At 43.2% G+C, this 14,822-nt stretch overlaps 1 pseudogene; it reads right to left on the bottom strand.

Annotated features, from left to right (window-relative positions):
- Nucleotides 1-11,397: 11,397 nt before the first annotated feature.
- LOC114216493 (bax inhibitor 1 pseudogene) lies at nucleotides 11,398-12,287 on the bottom strand (annotated as a pseudogene).
- Nucleotides 12,288-14,822: the final 2,535 nt, after the last annotated feature.

Below are 14,822 nucleotides of genomic sequence, written 5' to 3'. Positions count from 1 at the left end.
AGGGAGGGAATGTGATCAGGCAGGAGACTAGAACAAAGCCATACACTACTGATTTAGGGTATATTTTGATCTGTTAGAAGAAATTGCATATCAAAATTTTAAAGAGAACAACTTATATATATATATGCCAACAATAAGGGTAACTACTATGAAGGGATAAAAATATGACTCTAAAAATGAAAAATAAAAAATGGGTTTTTTTTAAAAAAAGGGATTGATAAGATGTTGTTTGAAAAAGGGAAAAAGAAAAATTAAAAAAAAACGGTTAAAAAATTAACTTTGAAAAAGTAATGAATTATGGTAAAAAAGCCATGAATTCTATGTGCAGTATTCCCCTAGCGCTGGAGTTCTCCCGTTCTCCTTGATCGGTAAACTTGGTCTTGGCTTGCTGGCTGTTCGTGCTGATCTTCTGGGGGAGGGGCCTGTTGCCGTGGTTTCCAAATGTCTTTGCCGGAGGCTGAATTGCCCCCCCTTGTCGGTCGGGGCTAAGTAATCTGCTCGGGTTTGCTCTCAGGAGCTTTTGTTCCCTGCAAGCTCTCAGTACAGCTTTGGAGGACCAGAGTGAAAATGGTGACCTCCCAATCTCCACCTGGAGGAGCTGAGAACTCAGGGCCCTGCTCCTCAGTGCGCCCCCAGAGAAAAGCCGTCACTCCCGTCTCCCCGGTCTCCGGCCGCACTCCGTGCTCACCCGGCCTGTGACCGAGCGTTTCTATCTCTGGCACCCGACCCCGTGTGGAGTCTCCAAACCCAGCAGACCCCTGCGGTGCGCTCCTGCGCCACGCCTCCCCGGGGAGGAAGGGGAGTCTCCCCGGATCTGCCGCTTGTTGGGTCCCTGCTGCAGGAGCAGTGGCCCGACTGGGCCGCGGATCACGGTTTATGGCAACCCCGAGCCGAGAGCCCGCGCCTCTGCTCCATCTCTGCAGCCGGCTTCCCCGCTCCGATACCTGGGAGCTCTGCTGCACTCAGGCACCCCCGGTCTTTCTGTGACCCTGAGGGTCCTGAGACCACACTGTCCCACGAGGGTTCCACCCCCAGCTTAGCCACTGGAGCGACATCCCTCAGCGGAGCCGGCTTCTAAAAGTTCCGATTTTGTGCTCCGCGGCTCTATCACTTGCCAGAAGCGGCCGGCGGAGGCCCCCTCCCCCGCCGTCTATCCTCCCGAATATCGCCTCAGATTCACTTCTCTGCACGTCCTACCTTCCAGTAAGTGGTCGCTTCTCTGTTCAGAGAGTTGTTGCTACTCTCTTCTTCGATCTCCTGTTGAGTTCGTAGGTGTTCAGAATGGTTTGATCCCTATTCAGCTGAATTCCTGAGACCAGACGAAATCCAGGTCTCTTACTCCTCCGCCATCTTGCTCCGCCGCTCCCAGTTTATTTATTTATTTATTTATTTTAAAGATTTTATTTATTTATGTGAGAGAGAGAGAAGGAGAGATAGAGAGTACGAGAGGGAAGAGGGTCAGAGGGAGAAGCAGACTCCTTGCCGAGCAGGGAGCCCGATGCGGGACTCGATCCCGGGACTCCAGGATCATGACCTGAGCCGAAGGCAGTCGCTCAACCAACTGAGCCACCCAGGCGCCCTCCCAGTTTATTTTTTAATCAAACGTTAAAGATATTAATGCTTAAATGCTTCAAATGCTCCAGCCTCCCCACCTCAGCCAAACATTCTCATGAATTTGGTATATTCTAGGTGCTCTTCAGCAGTAAAAGCATAATCAAGGCTATTTTTTCTAAAGGTATATGATGAGCCAAAGTACATGGGTATCTTACTATAGAGGAAGCTGAACTTTAATTTAGATAAACAAAAGCATTGCTATGTTGCGGACTTCAGAAAGTCAGCATAACATCTCTCCAACATCTAGCACAGTGTCTGGTGTACACTAGATGCCCCAAATATAATTTATTGATTGATTTAAAATCTATAGGGTTTCCCAGTTTCAAAGGTGGAATCCTATACTTAACCACAATCTGGTTCTTCTTCAAATAGGAGATACACACACACACGAAAAATACTACATAACTGTGCCTTGAAATTCTCTCTCATGTAAAACAAGTCTAAAGATAAGCAGCCTTGGGCTAGTATGCAGCTTCCAAGCATTATTAATGACCCAGCCTCCTCTTTTTCTTCTCTATAAACTTTAACACATGATACCCATTCTCAAGTCATCCTCCTGGTCTAAGATGGCTGCTAGATCTCCAGCCATCTCATCTGCATTCCAAATCACAGGCAGAAAGGGGGAATACAATCATGCACCTTCCCAGGGTCCCCCCAGAACTTTTCTGCTTATATTTCATTGGCCAGAACACATCCACATGACCATACTTAACTGCAAAAAAGGTTGGAACATGTAATCTTTAATTCTGAGCAGCAAGAAGCTCAGCTAAAAATCAGGGTTAGGTTACTATGAAGGAAGAAAAGAAAAGATATTCAGGTAGGCAACTATCAGTGTCTGCCAACACCTTGAACCCCTTCCAGCTGAAACTACTGTCCACTTGCTTTTACTGGTCCTGCTTTTTAGAGGCTCATCTGCTCACTATCTCAAAATCATGGCACTTGTGTGCCCTTACTCATCATGTCCTTCTGACTTGGAGCAGTTCCTACCTCCTCTTCAGTGCACTGAGGTCTCCTCCTTCAAGATTCCTGTCAGGGGATGCCTGGGTGGCTCAATCAGTTAAGCATCTGCCTTTGGCTCAGGTCATGATCCTGGGGTTCCTGGGATTGAGTCTGGCATCAGGCTCTTTGCTCAGCAGGGAGCCTGCTTCTCCCTCTGCCTGCTGCTTCCCCTGCTTGTGCTCTCTCTCTGACAGATAAATAAAATCTTAAAAAAAAAAAAAAAAAGACTCCTGTCAGGGCTCTCCACATCCACAAAGCATCTGATCCCATTTTTAAACGAAATCCACAAAAATGCTACTCCCTCTGTGTTTTACCTTGTTTTTTAAAATTTACTTCTTACCCCTATAATGACGATAAGCCTATTGGGCATAAGGCTGATTTTGTTTTTTGTCTTTGTTTTTTAATTTTTTTTTTTATTTTACATATGCTCCATGCCCAATGTGAGGCTTGAACTCACAACCTTGAGATCAAGAGTCACATGCTCTACTGAGTGAGCCAGTCAGGCACCCCAAAGCTGATTTTGCTTTTCACCAAGTTCCTAGCATAGTAAGTTCCTCACTTATTGTGACTATTCAATACATATTTGTTTCTGTTACCAGTGACAACACTGATATCAGTGTGTGTTATGGTTCCAACTTGTCAAACTCTCTCTGCTCCAATGAATGGAATCATGAAATCTTACCATCTCCCTAACTCTCTTCAGGGTACAAAGTCTAAGAAATGTGATTCAGGGACTGGCATAATCTATATAAAATACACAAAGGTAGGACACCTGGGTGGCTCAGTCATTAGGCAACTGCCTTCTGCTCAGGTCATCGAGTCCCACATCGGGCTCCCTGCTCAGCGGGAAGCCTGCTTCTCCCTCTCCCACTACCCCCTGCTTGTGTTCCTTCTCTCACTGTGTCTCTCTCTGTCAAATAAATAAATAAAATCTTTAAAAAAAATTCATAAAGGACGTTTCAAACAATGTTTATATGCCCTATTTATGGATAAAGTTAAGGGCTCCTGAATAGTTTCAGGTCTCTATTTAACTTTGCAAAGGTTAATGGAACTCTTAAAATGAGAGACAAGAAAAGGCTTTAGGGATCATCTAAAGAAGTCTAACCCTCCCATTATGCAGATGGGCAAATTGACATAAACTAAGGCTAGAAATAAAATGTCTTAGCCAGAGTAGAGCCAGAACTAGGAGGCTGTTCTCCAGAAACACTCTGGGTCCCTTACTGCTATACCGTACCAGCATGTCAGAAGATCTTTGCTCTCTTTGCTAGTCTCTTCCCCGGTCAGTGGCCCAGCGGAGGAAGGCCAGGTCTGAAGAATTTTCATGCTAAACTAACCCAGACTTCTGAAGGCCTTAATTTAGAAATGGGTACCCCAAAGCTTCGGCTTAGCCACCCCTTTCAGCCTTCAGCCTGGCCTCCATGAAGCATTCTATCTAAGCAAACAAGCCATTTTCTTTTAATTTTTTATTGTTATGTTAATCACCATACATTACATCATTAGTTTTGGATGTAGTGTTCCATGATTCATTGTTTGTGCATAACACTCAGTGCTCCACGCAGAACGTGCCCTCTTTAACACCCATCACCAGGCTAAACCATTCCCCAACCCCTCTCCCCTCTAGAACCCTCAGTTTGTTTCTCAGAGTCCATCGTCTCTCATGGTTGGTCTCCCCCTCCGATTTCCTCCCCTTCATTCTTCCCCTCCTGCTATCTTCTTCTTCTTCTTTTTTTTTTTTAAGATTTTATTGATTTGCGAGAGAGAGAATGAGAGACAGAGAGCATGAGAGGGAGGAGGGTCAGAGGGAGAAGCAGACTCCCCGCTGAGCAGGGAGCCCTATGCGGGACTCGATCCCAGGACTCCAGGATCATGACCTGAGCTGAAGGCAGTTGCTTAACCAACTGAGCCACCCAGGCGCCCCCTTCTTTTTTTTTCTTAACATATATTGCATTATTTGTTTCAGATGTACAGAACTGTGATTCAACAGTCTTGCACAATTCACAGCACTCGCCTTAGCACATACCCTCCCCAATGTCCATCACCCAGCCACCCCATCCCTCCCACCCCCCACCACTCCAGCAACCCTCAGTTTGTTTCCTGAGATTAAGAATTCCTCATATCAGTGAGGTCATATGATACATGTCTTTCTCTGATTGACTTATTTCACTCAGCATAGCAAACAAGCAATTTTCATTGCCATGTCATGGTTATAGTTTAGAGTTTGTTGTTTTGTGTTTTCTCAGATCTAGTCCATGGACTAAATAGAGAGGTGACCTCAAACAGTTGGGCAAACACAGCTGTCGGAAGTCACCATGTGCACTCTGGGAAAGCGGTTGGTTCTCCTCCAGTAACACTCAGGAGCGGGCTCTCATGGAAAGGTCATTGGCCACCAAAGAGCAAGCTTGCTCTGGGCGCCTGAGACATGACAGTTGTTTGGAGTCTACTAGTGCTGATTTCACTCAAGGGTTTGTTTTTTGAGGCACCCAACTATTATTATGACTACCACCATTTGCTATTTATTGAGTGTCATGGTGTAAACAGAACAGGGAATGTGTCCGTTTTCAAGAAGTAGAAAGCAAACACTGCATGTGTGCTGGGAAGGGGGATACAATGTGTTCTGGCTGATCAACAGGTGATCCTACAATAGCCTGTGGAGGCCTCACACATTACACAAACCTCTTCCTCATCTCCCACCTGTACCAGGGAGGGTGCTGGGACTTTCAAGGGCAGAAGTGTGTGTGTGTGTGTGTGTGTGTGTGTGTGTGTGTGTGTGTGTGTGTGTTGGGAATGGGGGATATTGGCCATAGCCCAAGCTATGTCTCCAACCTCTTTTCTTTCCAGAGGGCCACATGGGTTTAAATCACAGCCAAGGAAAAAAACTCCCCTATAATAAATGCAAGAAACCACAGACCATGAAAGGGACTAAAAAATGCTCATTCTGAAAGGCTCCAAAAAATGACTCCAAACAAACTTTCTAGCACCATGAACTTCATTGAGAACTGGAAGGAACTCTAGTACCTTCTAATCCAATCTCCCTGTCCTCCACATAACATTCCTGTCAGATAAATGTTGGTGCCTGCTTGAACCATTCCAGAGTCTGGGATTCCTCAGTATTGTGAGGCAGGTTTATTAGCAATGCCCTGCTTTGGATCTGTAATTGTTCAATCGGAAATCTTTGACTGGCAAGAGCTTAGTCTAGACTAAGAAAAGAATCAATTTCTGCAGGGTCTTGTAACTTAACACTGTCAACAAAGTCAAAAGAAAATAAACTGGTTAAAAAAAAGGTGCAATACTTTTAAGTCTGGGGTTAATTTCTCTAATATACAAAAAGCACTCATATAGCAATTTGAAAAAAAAATTCAATAAAAAAAATGAGAAAAGGCTATGAATAGACAGTTCAAAGGAAAAAAAATATATAAAGGACCAAGAAACAAATGAAAGGAGTTTAGAATCTCACACATAGTTAAGGAAACACAAATTGAAGCAATAAAAGGCCATTTTTCAATGCTTGTGTAATATTAAATCATTTGATAATACCCAGATTATGGGAAAACAGGCACTCTCATGCTTTTTGAAGAGCAATTTAGTTATGTCCATCAAACTTTAAAATGAACACACCCTTTGAAATTTAGGTCACAGATAAACTTTTATGAGTACATAGAAATATCTTCAGCAATATTTGTAATCCAGCAATGTTGGCAATAGAGGAAAGTAAATAATTTAGATGCCCATCAATAAGAAATTGGGATAATAAATTAAGGTATATCTGACATGGAATACTTACAGCCATTAAACCAAATGAGGTAGATCTATATGGATGAATATAAAAAGGTATCTAAGATCCATTAAGTGAAAAACACTAGGTGTAGAAATGGGAGAGCATGTGTGTGTATACATGCTTATATATTCATAGAAATTTCTGCAAGAAGACACAAACTATTAGCAGTAATTAACATTTATTTAAAATTTAAAATATGCAAAGGCAGTACTGTATTTCATCTACAGATACATACATATACAGCAAGTAGAAAACATGCAAGGACCTGAGACATAATAATATAAGTTTACCGGAAAAAGTGGAATGAAATTGGTGAGGCGCCCAAAAGAATCTTTAAGTGTATTTTAATGTCTTATTTCATTAAGAATATATCCGTAATGTTCTTTAGGAATATTTGAACGGGGGAAAAATAAAAAGACTCATTTGACTGTACACCTGTTAACCTTGATAAAAATCTCTTAAAATAATTCGATACAATAATGACTCATTTTATTTTAATGTGAAAGCCTGTAGTGAACAGGGATTAACGTTTCCTTAGAGAAATTGGATCTGCTTGGTAGAACATTCTTGTACAAATCTTTCTTGTTTACCAGATTTTTCTAGTAATACAGCCTGAAAGGAACAGTTGTGCTTTCATGCCTGTGTTTCTGTTTGTTGTCAAATAGCAGCTGATATTTTATCAAGTTAGCAGCGTTCTACTAGTGCTGAGGAAATCATCCTGGGAACCCCTTACCTTCCTTACTCCTGCTCTGGAAATCTCTCACCAAAAGTACTGTACCTTTTGTAAGTAATGGATCTCCAACAAAATTATTACTGGCAGATGTTCTTTGAAACTTGGGGGCAAGGGTCTTCATTTTCTGGAGAAGTCAAAATGTTAAAGTTGCTCACTCTGTGCTGTGGGCTGGATTCTTGTATCTGCAGTGTGGAATTCTCCCTTAAATATTCTAAACTCACCCTGCTCACAGATACTCCACTGATGCTTCTGGGAACTCTCCGTGCAAAATGAGTCAGAATTCACCACTCAGATTGCTTCTGAAGGGCAAAGAGATGGGCTTGGTGGCTTGGCAGTAATTGCCCTTTTGTCCTTCTCCAGGAACAGATAGGAGACAAGGCACAGAGCAATGAATCAGAATCATTAGTCAAATATGGGTGGGAGACAGGTTTTTGCTTTGGATACCAGAGTAAGTGGCTTATCTCTTTGCACTACACACATTTTACTCTCACAGTATCGAAACTGAGTTTTAAATGGTTTAAATAGTTTTAATGGGATTTTTTTCCAGAGTACTGTGCGGCGGATACGATGGTGAATATGATTGAGTGGCTCACATCTAAAAGTTACTTTTTAGGGGACAGTTTCCTACCCAGAAACCTGGGTAAAACTCTTTTCAGTAGACAGCCTGTTTATCTAGTTCCAACATCCTAACTGGAAGCATGCTGGCCACAAATTAGTGGAAGGAATTTTATAGAATAAAATAAAATCCACGTTACATTTCTGCCACCAACTAATCCCAGGAACAGTATGTTTCTGCAAGATCTCCGATGGCGCCATTTTGAGATACTCTGCTGGCAGAGGCCTTCCCAGCAAAGCCTGCTGCCCATGCTCTCCTCCCACTCATGCAACAAGCCTGTTGCTCTTTCGCTGTCCTCTGCTCTCCACAGGTATCCAGAAGGCAAGGGCTTTTGCACAGATGTCCACCTCACTCTGGGTCCATTGTCTTACTCATTCATCCAGGGCACTCAAGGTCTCCCTGCTGTTCCAGACCTTAGCAGGTGAGTGAGCCTCATCCTGTTGATTTGCCCAGTGGGCACAGCTCTTTCCCCCAGCTCTTAAAATAGGCCTTTCTTCCTCTGAAGCTCTGCATCATTTTTATCCAACAGCTACCATATATTAGGTGATAGCATGCTCCAGACCTGCAGGGTCCATACAGGACCAATAGCCACATCTGGCTACTAAGCACTTGAAATATGGCCAGTTCAAATGGAGATGTGCTGTAAGTGTAAACATACACAACAGATTCTGAAGACTTAGTACGAAAAAATGTAAAATATCTCATTAATAATTTTTATATTGATTACATGTTGCAATGATAAATTTTGCATATATTGGGTAAATAAAATACTTTGTTAATTTTACTGTTTCTTTTTACATGCTCTCATGTGACTCTACACAATTTTAAAATTATAGTTGTGGCTCACATTATACTTCTATTGGACCGTGTTACTCTGGATATGTGTTCATTCATTCATCCTTTAAATATTTATTGAGTGCTTACTAGGGTTCAGGTACTAAACCAAGTGCAAGGTGTATGGTGGGGTTTAGGAAATAATCAAAGCCTTTGCCCTCATGGAGACAGTAAGTAAAGTAAAAAGATGAATAATCGCAAAACCAGATAAAATGTCATGAAGAAACAGGCAGGGTGTTGCAAAATAACCAGGGTCAAAGGGTGAGACCTATTTATCTAGAATGAGCAGGAAAGTTCCCACCAAAAAGATGACATTGGTGTTGGGATCTGAAAGTGGGAAGAGCCAGACACGTGCCGAACAGGAGGAGCTCAGGAAGAAAGAAGAGCAAGTTCACACCCTGAGGGTCCTAGAGCACTGTTAGAGAAGGGGGCCACTGGGTATCCTGTGAGGCTGCTCATGGGAGCAGGGGCAGAGGATGCAGACGTCACAGGTCAAAGGAGCAGTGACTTTAGTCAAGGTAGAATTAGGAAGCCAGTGAAAAGATTGAAGAAGGGTGGTGACTTCATCCGTTTTGCCTTAAATATGTTCTGGCAATTTTATGAAGAATGGATTGGAAGGGACACCAGAGGATGCAGGGAAGCTAGTTGAGAGGCTAGAGATGGCAGGAGCTTGTACAAAGCAGGGACAGGAGAGAGTGCATTTCACTTGTCCCTAAGTCCTCCCACTTTCTGGGATCACAGGAATACAGAGACAATAAAATACAAATATATTAACAACTAGGAGAGTCTATTTAATATTAATATTAATTAATTAATATTTCTGAGGAGTGTGAGAGAGGGAGTTACTTTCTCCTGGTGGTTCTTCTCACCACTTTCTTTTGCTCCCTGCTCTAGAACTTGATTGTCTATTGCCGTCCTGTGGGCTACCCCAGCTTGCCCTAAACATGACCTTCCCTTGATTCCCCAAAGCAATGCTAATTCAAGTCTAAGGAAGCTGTAAAGCTTTGCCACAGACAGGGGAAAGGGTAACAAGGCCGGAGCACCAAAGAGAAAGCAAGCTTCACTTTATCATCCACTCTGCCTGGTATGAAAGAGCACTCTGGGCTGGTTCCCCCATCTCTTTTTCCTCTAGTTCCAGGGGACAAACTTCTTTTCTCAGGTTTCAGGGAGCAGATTTTAAAGTCCCATCACTTCATTACTTAGAGCAGCTTACGTTTACTACCCACTTTATCTCAACCTCTCCCATCCATATGGGTGCGCAGCATTGCCTCTCCGAAGTAAACAGCCCAACAACATCCGTTCCTCATCAAAAGGATACACTTTCCTCTGCTGAAGCCCTTTCATGCAGAAGTATCAGAAATTAGGTTTTTAAATCATATTTTCTTTCCTCCATGCTTGTATGACCTTATCGAATCCTCATATGAAGTAGACGTTACTCCCATTTGTGAACGAAAGCAAAGCTACAAGAGGTGGCTGAGAGAATAATCTGTTCCAAATCATACAACCAGTAAGGGATGAAGATTCAAAACTGAAGCCAGCTGGAATGCTGGCTGGCCACCACCAGCCTCCGACTCCCCTACAGAGACAAGGTCTAAGGGAAAGGTCATTTTTCTCCACACAGCACCACTATCTACTTCTCTCCTTTTTGGAAATCCACTTTTCACCTAGATGACTAGAGATTCAATACAGAACCAATTTTGTGGAATCTGTATGGCCAAAAATACATTCCAATTTAGTGCCATTTTTCCTCCTAAGAATAAAGTGGTGGTTGTTTTTCCTCTCAAGGACAAATTCTGTGTGCCTGGGAGCTCCTAAATCATTCAAATTTATTCTATTTAACTTTAAATAAAAAGCGATCATTGCCTATGGAAATCCCAGGTGAAATTATGCCAGATGGCTATTTCTTGAATTCTAAGTGAGCTTAAGAAGAGAAGGGTCACAGCTCTGAGTACTTCCTCCAATTAAGCAAGGCTATCTTTGAATCTTAATGGCAAATAGAAAGCAAAAATACTAGCAAAGATTGTGGTGGTGGTGACAGTAGTAAGAGGACAAGGAGGTATAATATCAACATTTACTATTATTTTATGGCATGCACTATACCAACCACTTTATGTGTACTGACTCATTCCTTACATCAACTCAATTAAGTTGTTGCTATTTTTATCCCCATTTTACTCAGTTTCTGAGAAGAAATTAAGTCTCAGAGAAATAACTCAACTTGCCCAAGCATACAGAGTCTGTATTTCTATTCTAAAAACATGTGGACTGGGGCGTCTGTCTGGCTCAGCTGGTGGAGCATGGACTCTTGATCTGGGGGTCATGAGTTTGAGCCCCACGTTGTGTATAGAGATTACTTAAAAAAAAAAAAACCCAAGGGACACCTGGGTGGCTCAGTTGGTTAAGCATCTGCCTTCAGCTCAGGTCATGATCTCAGGGTCCTGGGATCGAGTCCCACATCGGGCTCCCTGCTCCGCGGGGAGCCTGCTTCTCCCTCTGCCTGCTGCTCCCCCTGCTTGTGCTCTCTCTGTCTCTCTCTCTCTGACAAATAAATAAATAAAATCTTAAAAACAAAACAAAACCCAAAACATGCGTGGACTTCTGAGGCTCTATAGTAAGACAAGCTGTGTGAAGGTCAATCCCCAAAGTCTCTTTCAGATAATAGGGCATCTAGAAAAGACAAACATCAGTTGGATGTTATTAAGGGTTGATGCATGAACCAGATGCCCATCACACCTCCTGATACATCAATTAAGGCAAAAATTAAGTTGTATTTGTGTTGTACCATTTATTCATTGATGTTTTATTTAATTTATCACAATTGAATGATTTTCTTTTTCTTTCTGATGCTTTTCATTATCACAGAACACACCACCTGCAATGTGTATGAAGAGGAAATGAGGGGTGGAGGGAGAGAGGTCAAAATGGGAAAGCCTGCATGGTCATTTCACTTCTTCTCTTTCTGCTTGTCCTTCTCATTCATGGCCAGGATCATCATGAGCTTTCTGAAGAGAGTAATAAAATCTAAGAAGAGGTCAATGCAGTGCCAGATACAATCCTTATCTCCATTTTCAGCCTTTTCAATAATGAGTTGAGTATCAAAAAGGACAAAGCCACACATGACCACCAGCCCCACTTACCATTTTGCCTGGAAAAGCCAAATGGATCCAAAGAAAAGGTTCCCCAGGGAAGACAAGAGCATCAGGCTCATGGCTGACATCAAGACACCTCCCAGAAAGAGGTAGCTCCGGCGCCTGGCATACAGGGTGCTCAGGGTGAAGTAGGTGAAGATCATTGCTGTGCCCATGAAGGCGGTGGGAAGAATGTTGGGGTTGATTGCAATGCACAGCTCCAGAGCAGGGCCTAGGCCAACTCCTGTAAGGAAAGCAAATCCAGCAAGAAGTCCCAGTCTTTTTTGCTCAGTTTCATGGCTATGAGGTGTTGTCATCAGCCAAATCATCAACCCCAGGGAGCCCAAGGCAGAGAGCAGGCCAGCCTGAAGGAAATGAGTGACCACATGGACATAGGCCCCTGCGGCCGCCACAAACATACAGAGAGCAAAACCGGCATAGACTTTCTTCAGGTGCTGCTGTGTCAAGGGGGTTATGTGGGAAAATTTTAAAAGTGCATCAAAGTTGATCTTTCGATCAAATATGTTCATGATGCCAGAGTCTGTGGGACACAGCCTCCGCTGTTCTTACCGGCCTCCCAGGAGCCTACACAGCTCTTCTAACACTGGATGTGCTTCTCCAATTAAATGAATTTGATTGATTCATTTACTCATTTATTCATTAGTTAACCGGCATATGCCAGGTAGCACAAGGCACGGAGGATACAAAGATGAATTAGAGACTGTACTTCAAGTCCACTGTCTTCAAGTAGTTTGGAGCCTAGAAGGGGATGACATGCTTGGCAAGGTGAGACATTTTTCCCTCCCTGCCCTCTCAAGCCTGGTACTTCCAAGACTGTGGTAAGAGAAGGGGTCCTTCTGTACTGTGACAGAGACAGATGTCCTTGGCATAAGAAAAAGGATGTTCTCAGCAGGTGTACAACCATCCCAGTTTGTTTTTCAAATATTCTTTACTCAGGTCAGCCCCAGGGGATGGCTTCCTTTCGCTTCCTCCTTTTCACTTTAGGATCAGAAACTGTTTTCCCATATCTAAAAGGAGACGTGTGGGGAGCAGAAAATGGCCACTGATACTTGAGGCTACAACACAAGACACAGCTGCATTGAAACCCTGAGGGATGGAAAGGCCGCGAAGCTCCAGCATGAGGAGGAGTTAGAAGGGAGAGACCAACCAAGACAGAAGAGAGGACTGGAGAGAGCACACACACTATGCTAGGTGTTGGGGTTGGCTAAGGGGTCTCAGAGAAAGATTCTGTACCTGTAAGGGTTTCACTGTCAGCAAAATCATGTTGTCCATCTTGTTGAATTAATGGTGCTTATTTGGATGGTATTGAATTTAGTTTTTAAATTTTTATTTGTACATGAATTTTGGTTTAAATGTATAAATAATAAACATTTATAAAAATATACTTGATTTAAATGTGTACTATAACATGGAATTTTAATAAAAACACTATTGTTCATTGAATTATTTGATTTTCTATTTTTAAATTTAAGGCATAATTTATATACAGAAAAGTTTCCCCTCTTTAGTGTAGAGCCCTGTGAATTCTGAGAAATGCATATAGTCATGTGGCCATCACTACCATCAAAATATACAAGTTTCATCATTCCAAAAATGTCCCCCATGCCACTTTTTGGTTAACCCCTTCTGTGACCCTAGCTAGTTCCTTATGTGTTTTGTCCCTATAATTGTGCTTTTGCAAAATGTCATATTAATGGAATTTGAACATTATGTAGCCTTTTATAAAATATCTTTGTTGAGGTATAATTGACATATAATGCATTGTGTATACTAAAGAGCACACATTTGATGAGTTCTGACATATGTATAGTACACTCATGAAACTGTCATCCCTATAAAAATGAATATATCTGAGGAGGGGGGGAAAAGATGGTGGAGAAGTAGAGGACCCTATTCCAACCGGTCCCCGGAATTGAGCTGGATATCTACCAGACCACTCTGAACACCCACGAAATCGGCCTGAGATGTAAGAAGATAGATCTGGATCTCTACAAACAGAATATCGCAGGCGGTTGGTTTCGAGGTACGAAGCAGGGAGCTGTGATTCCGCGGGCAGATATTGGAGGATAAATGGCAGCGGGAGGGAGCCTGGCTGTGGGGATCCTACACCGCCAGTGAGCAACAGCCTCCCACGCTGGGGATGGGGCACAGACTCGCAGACTGGTAGTGGCTGGGAAAGGACTTTAGGGCAGCCCCTTGGACTGAAACCCTGACTGGGGGTGACTGGCGGTTTTAGAAGCACAAAGGGCAGAGACATGCCCCAACCTGGAGACGAGTGCTTGGAGTGCTGCTGAGGGGCACACAACCCAGGACGCTGCAGTTTATAGCAGCACAGACAGAAACGGAGATAGTGTGGCCTGGAGAGCTCACGTAAGAACAGACTGCAATCTCTCCACTCTGAGGCGGAGGGTTGGAAACGATCTCTTCTGCTCTGACTCTCAGAAGAGACGTGGAAAGCCTGCAGGGAAGGCTGCCAGAGAACAAAAGCCCCCCAAAACCGATTTTCACTGAGCCCATCCCCCACTACAGGGTGGTAGGGCAACTCTCCCCAAACAGGGGTGCCTGAGTAACAGCATGGTAGGCCCCTCCCCCAGAAGACAGGCTGGGAGAACAAGAGGCTAGCAACCCTAAGGTCCCTAGAAAACAGGTGCACCTTGTTTGGGTTGTGGTCAATAATTTGGATTCTGTACATTCCCTCAACCACCCCTCAACAGAATGACTAGGAGGAACCCCTAAAATAGGAAAGACTCAGAGACTATGACTTATGCCACAGATTTACAAATGGATTCAGATATAACCAAGATGTCGGAGATGGAATTCAGGCTAGCAATTGCGAAGGCAATACCTAGGATGGAGAAATCAATTAATGGCAACATAGAGTCTCTAAGGGCAGAAATGAAAGCTGAATTGGCAGAATTTAAAAATGCTATCAATGAGATCCAATCTAATCTAGATAATCTAACAGCTAGGGTAAGCGAGGCAGAAGAACGAATCAGTGACCTAGAAGACCATTTAATAGACAAAAAGGGAAAAAAGGAGGCCAGGGGAAAATAACTCAGAATCCATGAAAATAGAATCAGAGAAATAAGTGACACCATGAAA

This window comes from Eumetopias jubatus, unplaced genomic scaffold (assembly GCF_037043125.1).
Source record: "Eumetopias jubatus isolate StellerSeaLion01/CBP00866 unplaced genomic scaffold, mEumJub1_p1.0 scaffold_3, whole genome shotgun sequence".
Lineage (NCBI taxonomy): Eukaryota > Metazoa > Chordata > Mammalia > Carnivora > Otariidae > Eumetopias > Eumetopias jubatus.
Note: the sequence above shows the minus strand (reverse complement) of the source record. Positions and strands in the feature narration are given on the sequence as shown.